Genomic DNA, 11,255 nt, shown 5'->3' on the forward strand with positions numbered 1-11,255 from the left:
GATCTAATGTGCAATCCCATTGTTTTGGGGGCTTCCAGAAACTTGGAGCTCTCTCATTTTAAATTGTTGGAGTTACTTGCCTGTGTCTTTCAGTCTTGTCACTCCCTAGTCATGTATGTTGCATCTGCACCTGAACACATGACCTGTTGGAGAATATCATACACTTATCTGCTAACTGAGGTCACATCAAACATATGATCATGAATCCCACATAAGCATCTAACACAATAAGACACTTTCAATATACTTCCACAGTGAAGTCACTTTTCTACTATGATTGTCAATAGACAACTACTTGACAGCTTATTCTGTCTCTCCAAATCTTTGTCATCCATTACTAATCTCACCTCATACTTTATTAATATAATAGATGCCATCATATCTTTCACTTTGTCTCAACCCCCAGTTCCAACAAATCACCTGCATCTTTGGCCACATTCACTATTTTCCCTTGAGTATGGTGGAAGACATGTCTTTGCTCTTATTTTAAAACAAACACATCCCTTTCTATCTTTTCAAAGATTTTTCTCCTAAAGTCATCACTTCTATTTTGCATCATTAATTTATCTTTTTTTGCTGGATCACTCCCTTCAGCAACCATGCCATGCCTTAATATCACAAACTTGAATCCCGTCCTCTTGAATTCACATCCCTTTTCATCTGTTGCTCTACTCTGGCTGCTATTCACAGAAAAAACTCCTAAAAGAGTTTCCTACAGTTACTGTCTACACTTCTCTGTGTACCACATTCTCTTCAACCCACTCTGGTTGGGTTCTTATCAAGATCCTTACAGAAGTGACACTTATTAAAATATCTAATGACTTTCATCTAGTCAAATCCAATGGTGTATTTTCAGTTTTGAACCCACTAGAACCCTCTCCAGTATTTCATCACTACATCCTTCTTGAAATACTTTCACTTTTCTTCTAAAATAGCAAAAAACTCTTTGTTTTCTTCATATGTCAGTGACCTTACTCTTCTTTTTCTCTTTTTTCACCTCCTCCTTTTTTAGGCTACTGAATGCTTTAGTTCCCCAGGACCCAATTCTTTGCTTTCTTGTATGTCTACACTCACTCGTCTCATCACATGGTTTATATACTAGTTCTGATTTGAACAAATATTTTGTTCATATTTGAAAAATATGAATATAAAGTATTATGTGAGTATTAATATGAATATCAAACTAGAATATCAAATGTATCAAATATTTGTTTATAACTTTCAAATTTATATCTCCCCCAGCCCAGATTTCTACCCAATCACTACCACCGATCAACTTCACATGTATATTTTTAATTGTGAAGATAAAATGTTCATTTGTAATAAACATCTTACATAAACCAAACAAATCTATTGATTTCTCACTTCTCCCACTGAGCAAATAATTGTTACTTCACAAACTTCACCCTTCTGAGTAAAAGGCATCATCTATTGGTTTGCTAATATGCCAAACCTAGGAGTCATCCTCAACTCTTCTCACATTGACTTTATCGGTAAGACCAGTAGGATCTTCTTCCAAAAAGGTGGAACCCTCCAGCTCTAGGCATCATGCTGCTTGACCTCAAACTATACTACAATGCTGTAGTAATGAAAACAGCATGGTACTGGTACCAAAACAGACATATAGACCAATGGAGCACAACAGAGACCCGAGAAGTAACACCACATATCTACCACTATCTGATCTTTGACAAACCTGAGAAAAACAAGCAATGGGGAAAAGATTCCCTGTCTAATAAATGGTGTTGGGAAAACTGGCTAACCTTGTGCAGAAAGCTGAAACTGGACCCATTCCTTACACCTTATACAAAAATTAACTCCAGATGGATTAAATATTTAAACATAAGACCTAACACCATAAAAACCCTAGAAGAAAACATAGGCAAAGCCATTCGGGACATAGGCATAGGCAAGGACTTCATGACTAAAACAGCGAAAGCAATGGCAACAAAATCCAAAATAGGCATATGGGATCTAATTAAACATAAGAGCTTCTGCACAGCAAAAGAAACTATCATTAGAGTGAACCAGCAACCAACAGAATGAGAAAAAGGTTTTGCAATCTACGCATCTGGCAAAGGGCTAATATCCAGAATCTACGAAGAACTTAAACAAATTTACAAGATAAAAACAAACAACCCCATCAAAAAGTGGGCAAAGGATATGAACAGACACTTTTCAAAAGAATGCATTTATGTGGTCAACAAACATGAGAAAATGCTCATCATCATTTTTTTCAAAAGAAGACATTTATGCAGTCAACAAGCATATGAAAAAATGGTCATTAGAGAAATGCAAATCAAAACCACATTGAGATACCATCTCATGCCAGTTAGAATGGCAATCATTAAAAAATCTGAAGACAACAGATGCTGGAAAGGATGTGGAGAAAGAGGAACACTTTTACACTGTTGGTGGGAGTGTAAATTAGTTCAACTATTGTGGAAGACAATGTGGCAATTCCTCAAGGATCTAGAAATAGAAATTCCATTTGACCCAGCAATCACATTACTGGGTATATATTCAAAGGATTATAAATCGTTCTATTATAGAGACACATGCACACATATGTTCATTGTGGCACTATTTACAATAGCAAAGACTTGGAACAAACCCAAATGCCCATCAATGATAGACTGGATAAAGAAAATGTGGCACATACACACCATGGAATACTATGCAGCCATGAAAAAGGATGAGTTCGTGTCCTTTGCAGGGACATGGATGAATCTGGAAACCATCATTCTCAGCAAACTGACACAAGAACAGAAAACCAAACACCCTATGTTCTCACTCATAAGTGGGTGTTGAACAATGAGAACACATGGATACCGGGAGGGGAACATCACACACCAGCACCTGCTGGGGGGTGGGAGGGCTAGGGGAGTGATAGGGAGTGGGGGTTTGGGGAGGGATAACATTAGGAGAAATACCTAATGTAGATGACAGGGGGATGGATACAGCAAACCACCATGGTATGTGTATACCTATGTAATGATCCTGCATGATCTGCACATGTACCCCAGAACATAAAGTATAATAAAAAGCAAAAGTGGGACCCAACCACGTTTCCTATCTTAGTGCTATAATTCTACTCCAAGCCACCATCATCTAACTTCTGGGCTATTGTATTTATTTCCTAGGGCTTCCATAACAAAGTATCACACACTGGGAGATTTGAACCATGAAAGTCTATTGCATATAGTTCCGGAGGCTAGAAGTTTAGGATCAGGGTACTGGCAGGGTTCCTTCCTTCCTAGTGCTGAAAGAGAGAACACCTGTTGCCTAGATCCCAGTGGTTTCCTGGCAATTTTTGGTATTCCTTGGGCTTTAGAAGCAGGACCCTGATCTCCACTTTCCTCTTTACATAGTGTTTTCCTTGTGTGCCTGTCAGTTTTATATTAGATATGGATTAGTCTTAGTGGATTAGAGCCCATCCAGATGAAGTCATTTTAACTTGATTACCTCCCTAAAGTTTGTTTCCTAATAAAGTCATATTATAATATACAGGAGTTAGAACATCAACGTATAGATTTTAGAGGGACACAACACATCCATAATGACTACTAAAACAGTTACCTATTGGGCTTTTTTTTTTTTTTTTTGACTACTCTCTTGTTCCCTTATTACCTATTATCCACACAGTGAGATAGTGAACTTTCTAAAATGTAAATCACACCATGTCACTCCCCAGCTTAAAGTCCTACACTGGCTTCCCATTGTAACCAGAATAAAATCTTCTCATCGGAGCCTATTAAGATCTAGTCCTACCGCTTTGACTGCATCTCCTTCCAGTTTCCTGTCCCTCACTGGGCTCCAACATACCAGTTTTCATTCAGCTCCTGAAATCCTCCAAGCTCATTCCTGCCTCAGGGTCTTTGTACTTGCTGTTTCTGCAGTTTGGAATACTTGCATAGAGTCGTAAAACTACTTCCTTTTCATTGTTCAAGTCTCAATTTGAGTGTCACTTTCTCAGAGACCTTCCCTAACCAATCTAGCCAAAGCGATTGCCCTATCAAATCTTCTATCACATTGCCATATTTTTTTTACTTCTAAGTGCCTGCAATAATCTTGTTTTTGCACTTTTTATTTTTACTCTTTAGTTTAGTAGAATGAAAACTCTCTGAAGACGTGAACTCCATCTGCCTTCCTCACTCTTGAGTTTTTATTTCTTTCAGCATGGCATACAGCAGCCACTCAATAAATATTTGTTACTTGACAAGTCAGCCTCTTCTTGGTGTTTCTTAGTAATCATATCTGTAGTCATTTCAGTATGCAGGGCTGTAATTTGTCTGAAACTAGAAATGTTAACACACCTACAGAGGGTCGGTGTTCTCTCACCAACTCCTCCCATGCCTTGGACCACACATCAATTCACCATTTCCAATGTATGAAGCACCTGTATGTTCTCATCATATAGATGAATTGTCTGAATATTGTCTGAAGATTATTCTCCTTGAATATCGAAATTGGAGGTAAAGGGCTGGGCACCATAGCTCATGCCTGTAAGCCGAGCATTTTGGGAGGCTGAGGCCAGTGGATCACCTGAGGTCAGGAGTTTGAGACCAGACTGGCCAACATGATGAAACCTCATCTCTACTAAAAATACAAAAAATTAGCTTGGCATGGTGAGGGGTGCCTGTAATCCCAATTACACTGGAGGCTGAGGCAGGAGAATTGCTTGAACACGGGAGGCAGAGGTGGTTGCCGTGAGCCAAGATCATGTCATTGCACTCCAGCCTAGGTAACAAGAGCGAAGCTCCATCTCAAAAAGTAGCCTTCAAACGGTTCTGCTTTGTCTTAGTTATCTGCTACAGACAGCAATTTTTTTTTTTCTTTTCTTGTTCTATTTTGCACATCATTTTGCAAGAAGCCATTTTTAATTTATCTTACTTTGTTTCTTTTTAGACCAAACTCTGCTCACTTAATAAATAAGACTTTCAGACAATTACTTTGGTTTCATGCCATTCTTTTATGATAGACTTCAAAACTCTCTGAGGTTTGTTTGTTTGTTTGTTTTTTGTTTTTTGTTTTTTGAGAGGGAGTCTTGTTATGTCCTCTGTCACTCAGGATGGTCTTGGCTCACTGCAACCTCTACCTCATAGGTTCAAGCAATTCTCATGCCTTAGCCTCCCAAGTTGCTGGGACTACAGGCGTGTGCCACCATACCTGGCTAATTTTTGTGTTTTTAATAGAGATAGGGTGTCACTATGTTAGCCAGGCTGGTCTCGAACTCCTGACTTCATGATCTGCCCGCCATGGCCTCCCAAAGTGCTGGGATTACAGGCATGAGCCACCGCGCTCAGCCTGCTCTGAGATCTTTCTGTAGTCACATTTAATGTTCAACCGATTCTTCATTTTCTTACATACTGCAACTATTGTGATGGTAGTATCAGAATTTGGTGCTTAAACACTCCCAACTTTCTTGAGCTGTACTTACTTTAAGAATCTCTAGACATATTACATTAGCTTTTTCCCCCTAAAACTTTCTGAAACCTGATTCTTGAAGGTCTAGAATATGAGTTTGACTAGACCCTTCTCTTGCTTTTTTTTGGAACCTGGCATAATAGAATTGTTCATTTCCTATAATTTTATCACTAGTGGCTAGCTTCCTATCATATTTGACAGATATACATTCAGGAAAGAGAACACATCTTCCTGTCACCTTATCACTCACCAGTGTCTCCATCCATCCTACATGCGTTCCCTTCTGTGCCCAATACCTAAATCCTGTTTTGATGCCTGCGGACCCTTCTCTTTGTTTCAAAGAAGTTCAGTTGTAAGGGTGGGGTGTAGGGGATTCAAAGAGTCTGTTTTCATCACTTGCTGTCTGTGTGACTTCAGATGAGTCACTCATCTCCTCTGAGTCATGATTTCTCTTCTCTAAAGTGGAATAATGAATCTCTATTTACATCTCACAGTTGGTATGAGGATCATTTCGAATAAAGTGTGTAGAAACACTTGGGAAACTATTGAGATTGTATACTAATGAGACATCCAGGCTGCCAATCTAGTTTGCTTATTGTATCCATTTTTAAATTTTTAGGCAGCATGTAAAATCACAGATAATTGGCATAAAATCCAGAACTTTGGCTTTCCTTAGGCAATTAGAAGGTCAGGTTCCACTGGGCATTCCAATGTGAAAATAATTTTCTGGAGCTGAGAGGCGGATGGCCCTCAGACTGGGCAGGGCTTGTGATGTAATACAGTCTTTATTTACAGAATTTCTTCCATATTCCAAAAAATTGAAAAGGAGGGACTCCGCCCTAACTCATTTTATGAGGCCAGCATCATCCTGATAACAAAACCTGGCAGATATACTACAAAAGAAGAACACTTCAGGCTGTTATCCCTGATGAACATTGATGCAGTAATCCTCAATAAAATACTGGCAAACCAAATCCAGCAGCACATCAAAAGCTTATCCACCACGATCAAGTCAGCTTCATCCCTGGGATGCAATGCTGGTTCACCATAAAAAGAACTAGACAAAAACCACATGATTAACTCAATAGACACAGAAAAGGCCTTTGATAAAATTCAACATCCCTTCATATTAAAAACTCTCAATAAACTAGGTATTGAAGGAACATCCCTCAAATAATGAGAGCCATTTATGACAAACCCACAGCCAATATCATGCTGAATAAGCAAAAGCTGGAAGCATTCCCCTTGGAAACCAGCACAAGACAAGGATGCCCCCTCTTACCACTCCTATTCAACATAGTATTGGAAGTTTTGGCCAGGGCAATCAGCCAAGAGAAAGAAAGAAAGAATATTCAAATACGAAGAGAGGAAGTCAAATTATCTTTGTTTACAGATGACATGATCTTATATCTAGAAAACCCCACTGTCACAACCCAAAAGCTTCTTAAACTGCTAAGCAACTCTGGCAAAGTCTCAGGATACAAAATCAATGTGCAAAAATTGCTAGGATTTTTATACACCAATAACAGCCAAGCACAGAGCCAACTCCCATTCACAATTGCTACAAAGAAAATAAAATACCTAAGAATACAGCTAACGAGGGAAGTGAAGACCTCCTCAAGGAGAACTATAAGCCACTGCTCAAGGAAATCAGAGAGGACATAAACAAATGGAAAAACACTCCATGTTTATGGATAGAAGAATCAATATTGTGAAAATAGCCATACTGCTCAAAGTAATTTATAGATTCAAAGCTATTCCCATTAAACTACCACTGACATTCTTCACAGAATTAGAAAAAACTATTTTAAAATTCATATGAAACCAAAAAAAGAGCCCACATAGCCAAGACAATCCTAAGCAAAAAGAACAAAGCTGGAGGCATCACCCTACCCAACTTCAAACTATACTACAAGACTACAGTAACCAAAACGGCATGGTACTGGTACAAGAACAGACACATAGACCAATGGAACAGAATAGAGAACTCAGAAATAGGCCATACACCTACAACCATCTGATCTTTGACAAACATGACAAAAACAAGCAATGGGGAAAAGATTCCCTATTTATTAAATGGTGCTGGAAGAACTGGCTAGCCATGAGCAAAAAATTAGAAACTGGACTCCTTCATTACACCTTATACAAAAATTAACTCAAGTTGGATTAAAGACTTAAATGTAAAACCTGAAGCTATAAAACCCCTAGAAGAAAACCTAGGAAATACTATTCAGGACATAGGCACAGGAAAAGACTACATGACAAAAACACTGAATGCAATGGCAATAAAAGCAAAAATTGACAAATGGGATCAAATTAAACTAAAGAGTTTCTGCACAGCAAAAGAAGGGCTCTCATCAGATTGAATAGACAACCTACAGAATGAGAAGACATAATTGCAATTTATTTATCTGACAAAGGTTTAGTATCTAGAGTCTGTAACGAACTTAAACAAACTTACAAGAAGAAAACCCACTAAAAAGTGTGCAAAGGACATGAACAGACACTTCTTAAAAGAAGACATTCACGTGGCCAACAAACATATGAAAAGAAGCTCAACATCACTGCTTGTTAGAGAAATGTAAATCAAAACCACAATGAGATAGTATTTCATGCCAGTCAGAATGGCAATTATTAAAACGCCAAGAAAAAAGAGATGCTCGTCAGATTGTAGAGAAAAAGGGATGCTTTTACACCATTGGTGGGAATGTAAATTAGTTCAACCCTTGTGGAAGACAGTGTGGTGGTTCCTCAAGATTTAGAAGCAGGAATACCATTTGACCCAGCAATCCCATTACTGGGTATCTACCCAAAGGAATATAAGTCATTCTATTATAAAGACACATGCATGCAGCCTGGGCACTGTGGCTCATGCCTGTAATCCCAGCACTTTGGGAGGCCAAGGTGAGTGAATCACAAGATCAGGAGTTTGAGATCAGCCTGGTCAACATAGTGAAACCCCGTTTCTACTAACAATACAAAAATTAGCCCGGCATGGTGGTAGACACCTGTAGTCCCAGCTACTCAGGAGGCTGAGGCAGGAGAATCACTTGAAACTAGGAAGCGGAGGTTGTGATGAGCCAAGATATGGCCGCAGTGAGATTCCATCTCAAAAAAACAAACAAACAAAAAACACATGTATGCACATGTTCATTGCAGTACTAGTCACAATAGTAATGACATAGAGTAAAACCAAATGCCCACCAATGATAGACTGGATAAAGAAAATGTGGTATGTATACACCATGGACTATGCAGCCATAAAATGGAATAAGATCATGTCGTTTGCAGGGACATGGATGAAGCTGGAAGCCTTATCCTCAGCAAACTAACACAGGAACAGAAATCCAAATACCACATGTTCTCACTGACAAGTAGGAGCTGAATGATGAAAACACATGGACACGTAGTGGGGGAACAACACACACTGGGGCCTGTTGGGGCTGGGATTGGGGCAAGGAAGAGCATCAGAGAGAATAACTAATGGATGCTGGGCTTAATACCTAGGTTATGGGTTGTTCTGTACAGCAAACCACCATGGCACATGTTTACCTATATAACAAACCTGCGTTTCCTACACATGTACCCCGGAACTTAAAAGTTGAAGAAAAAAAAAAAGTTCACCTTGTCTGTTACAGATAATTCTTTTAAAATACCAAGGATAGCCGGGCACGATGGCTCATGCCTGTAATCCCAGTACTTTGGAAGGCCACGATGGGTGGATCACCTGAGGTCAGGAGTTTGAGGCCAGACTGGCCAACATAGTGAAACCCTGTCTCTATTAAAAATACAAAATACTAGCCAGGCGTGGTGGCAGGTGCCTGTAATCCCAGCTACTCAGGAGGCTGAGGCAGGAGAATTGCTTGAACCAGGGAGGTAGGGGTTGTAGTGAGCTGAGATCATGCCATTGCACTTCAGCCTGGATGAAGAGTGAAACTCCATCTCAAAAATTAAAAAAATAAATAAAAATAAAATATCAAGGACAGAGCACAATATTAAAAGTAAGAGGTTCCTAAGATTTGTAGAACAGCAGTGATGATATAGTGTAATATTTATTTATTTATTACATATTTGGTAACCTGTATGTATCTCCAAATGATCTCCAAATCATCACTTAGCTATGCTATTTCTGGAGTAAGTCTTGTAAAACAGAGAAATTTCTATCATAGGTGCTAATTTTAATATTAACTTGTTAAACAGGAAAAATATTAAATATAAGATATTCTAAGAAAATCAGAGAGAGAGAAGAGAAACTTTTCACTCCTAAGAAAAGACAAAGATAAAAATCTTTAAATTTGTCTAGCTGAATTGAGTGAAAAACTTGATGTCTAAACTAGAGCTGAGTGTGGCAAATTGCAAACCAAAGGGACTGATTATTGCCTCCAGAGACATTGTGCCTGCAATTCTGTATAAATTTTTCTAGATGCTATAGTGTGTCTGACGTATGTAAATAGCTGAGTATTTTTTTCTAGCGTTAATAATTGAAGAATTGTAAGCTGAAATCATACAAGCTATAAAGTTGTCTATAAAGTACATTTAGTATTAAAACAATAGTATAAACATGAAGCTAATTAGACCTGAAAGCAAGTGTGATTTCAAGGAGTAAAATACTATCCACAGTGAGAACAAAGAATAGCAAGGTGTTTTAACATCTTCCTCAGCTGTTTTCCCTGGGATTGGTGGATTCTCACCTGGCTTCACCTTGGCCTGCTTCCTTCCTGTCACACCCTGAAGTTCTTTGCACAAACTTCTTTCAGGATGTGCCAGCTCTCCTTGCTGCTGCTTTGAAGGCTTGACAGCCAAACAGCAAGTAATTCCCTTTAAACTGAAGATTTTTGGCTGCTATCTTTGGCTTTCTTTTATTGGTAGCCTAATTTAACTCTTTTTTTTGTTTGTTTTTTGAGACAAAATTTTACTCTTATCACCCAGGCTGGAGTGCAATGACACAATCTCGGCTCACTGCAACCTCCGCCTCCTGGGTTCAAGCAATTCTTATGCCTCGGCTTCCTGAGTAGCTGGGATTACAGGTGCCAGCCACCACACTCAGCTAATTTTTGTATTTTTAGTAGAAATGAGGTTTTGCTGTGTTGGCTGGTTTTGAACTCCTGACTTCAGGTGAGCCGCCCACTTTAGCTTCCCAAAGTTCTGGGATTACAGATGTGAGCCACTGTGCCCGGCCATAATTTAACTCTTTTTACTAAAATAGTCATATGATCAGAGTCCGTTTCCATGTGTTTCTCCAATGGTACTTTTTTCTTTTCTATTTTTTGAGATGGAGTCTCACTCTGTGGCCCAGGCTGGAGTCCAATGGTGCCATCTTGGCTCACTACAACCTCTGCCCTCCAGGTTCAAGTGATTCTCCTGCCTTAGCCTCCTGTGTAGCTGGGACTATAGGCACGCACCACTACACCCAGCTAATTTGTACTTTCGAACTGATATTAAACTCATGTGGCAATCATGTAGCCTGAAATTGTCCTCCTTCTTTTTGCTTCTACCATGTATGCACATGTCCTTCACTCTAGAAAACTCTTTCAAACAATAAGTTGGGTTGTTTCCTGTTTTGCTTTTGGTTTCTGCCATACCTGGGGGCTGGTGGCGAAGACATTAAAAGAGACAACCCTTCCCTGTTATATTGAACAGGTTTTCTCTATTTTAGCAGAGCAGCACTATCATGCTGAGCTGACGCTGAGCTGGCAGTCTCCTACCTGGCAGTGAACAGAGCTCTGGCTTAATTTTTTTTTTCTTTGTAGTAGCTATTGTTTTTGTTGTAGCATATGACAAGCATGAACCAACTTACTTAACCAGTCTGGGCCTCGGTTTTCCCATTA

At 39.2% G+C, this 11,255-nt stretch overlaps 1 protein-coding gene across 2 annotated transcripts in view; it reads left to right on the forward strand.

The window, feature by feature from the left end:
- Window positions 1–11,255, forward strand: part of CORIN (corin, serine peptidase) — a 271,320-nt gene that overhangs the window by 250,060 nt on the left and 10,005 nt on the right. The gene's annotated exons all lie outside the window — the stretch shown is intronic.

The sequence above is a fragment of the Cebus imitator genome, unplaced genomic scaffold (assembly GCF_001604975.1).
Source record: "Cebus imitator isolate Cc_AM_T3 unplaced genomic scaffold, Cebus_imitator-1.0 Scaffold124, whole genome shotgun sequence".
In the NCBI taxonomy this organism is placed as follows: domain Eukaryota; kingdom Metazoa; phylum Chordata; class Mammalia; order Primates; family Cebidae; genus Cebus; species Cebus imitator.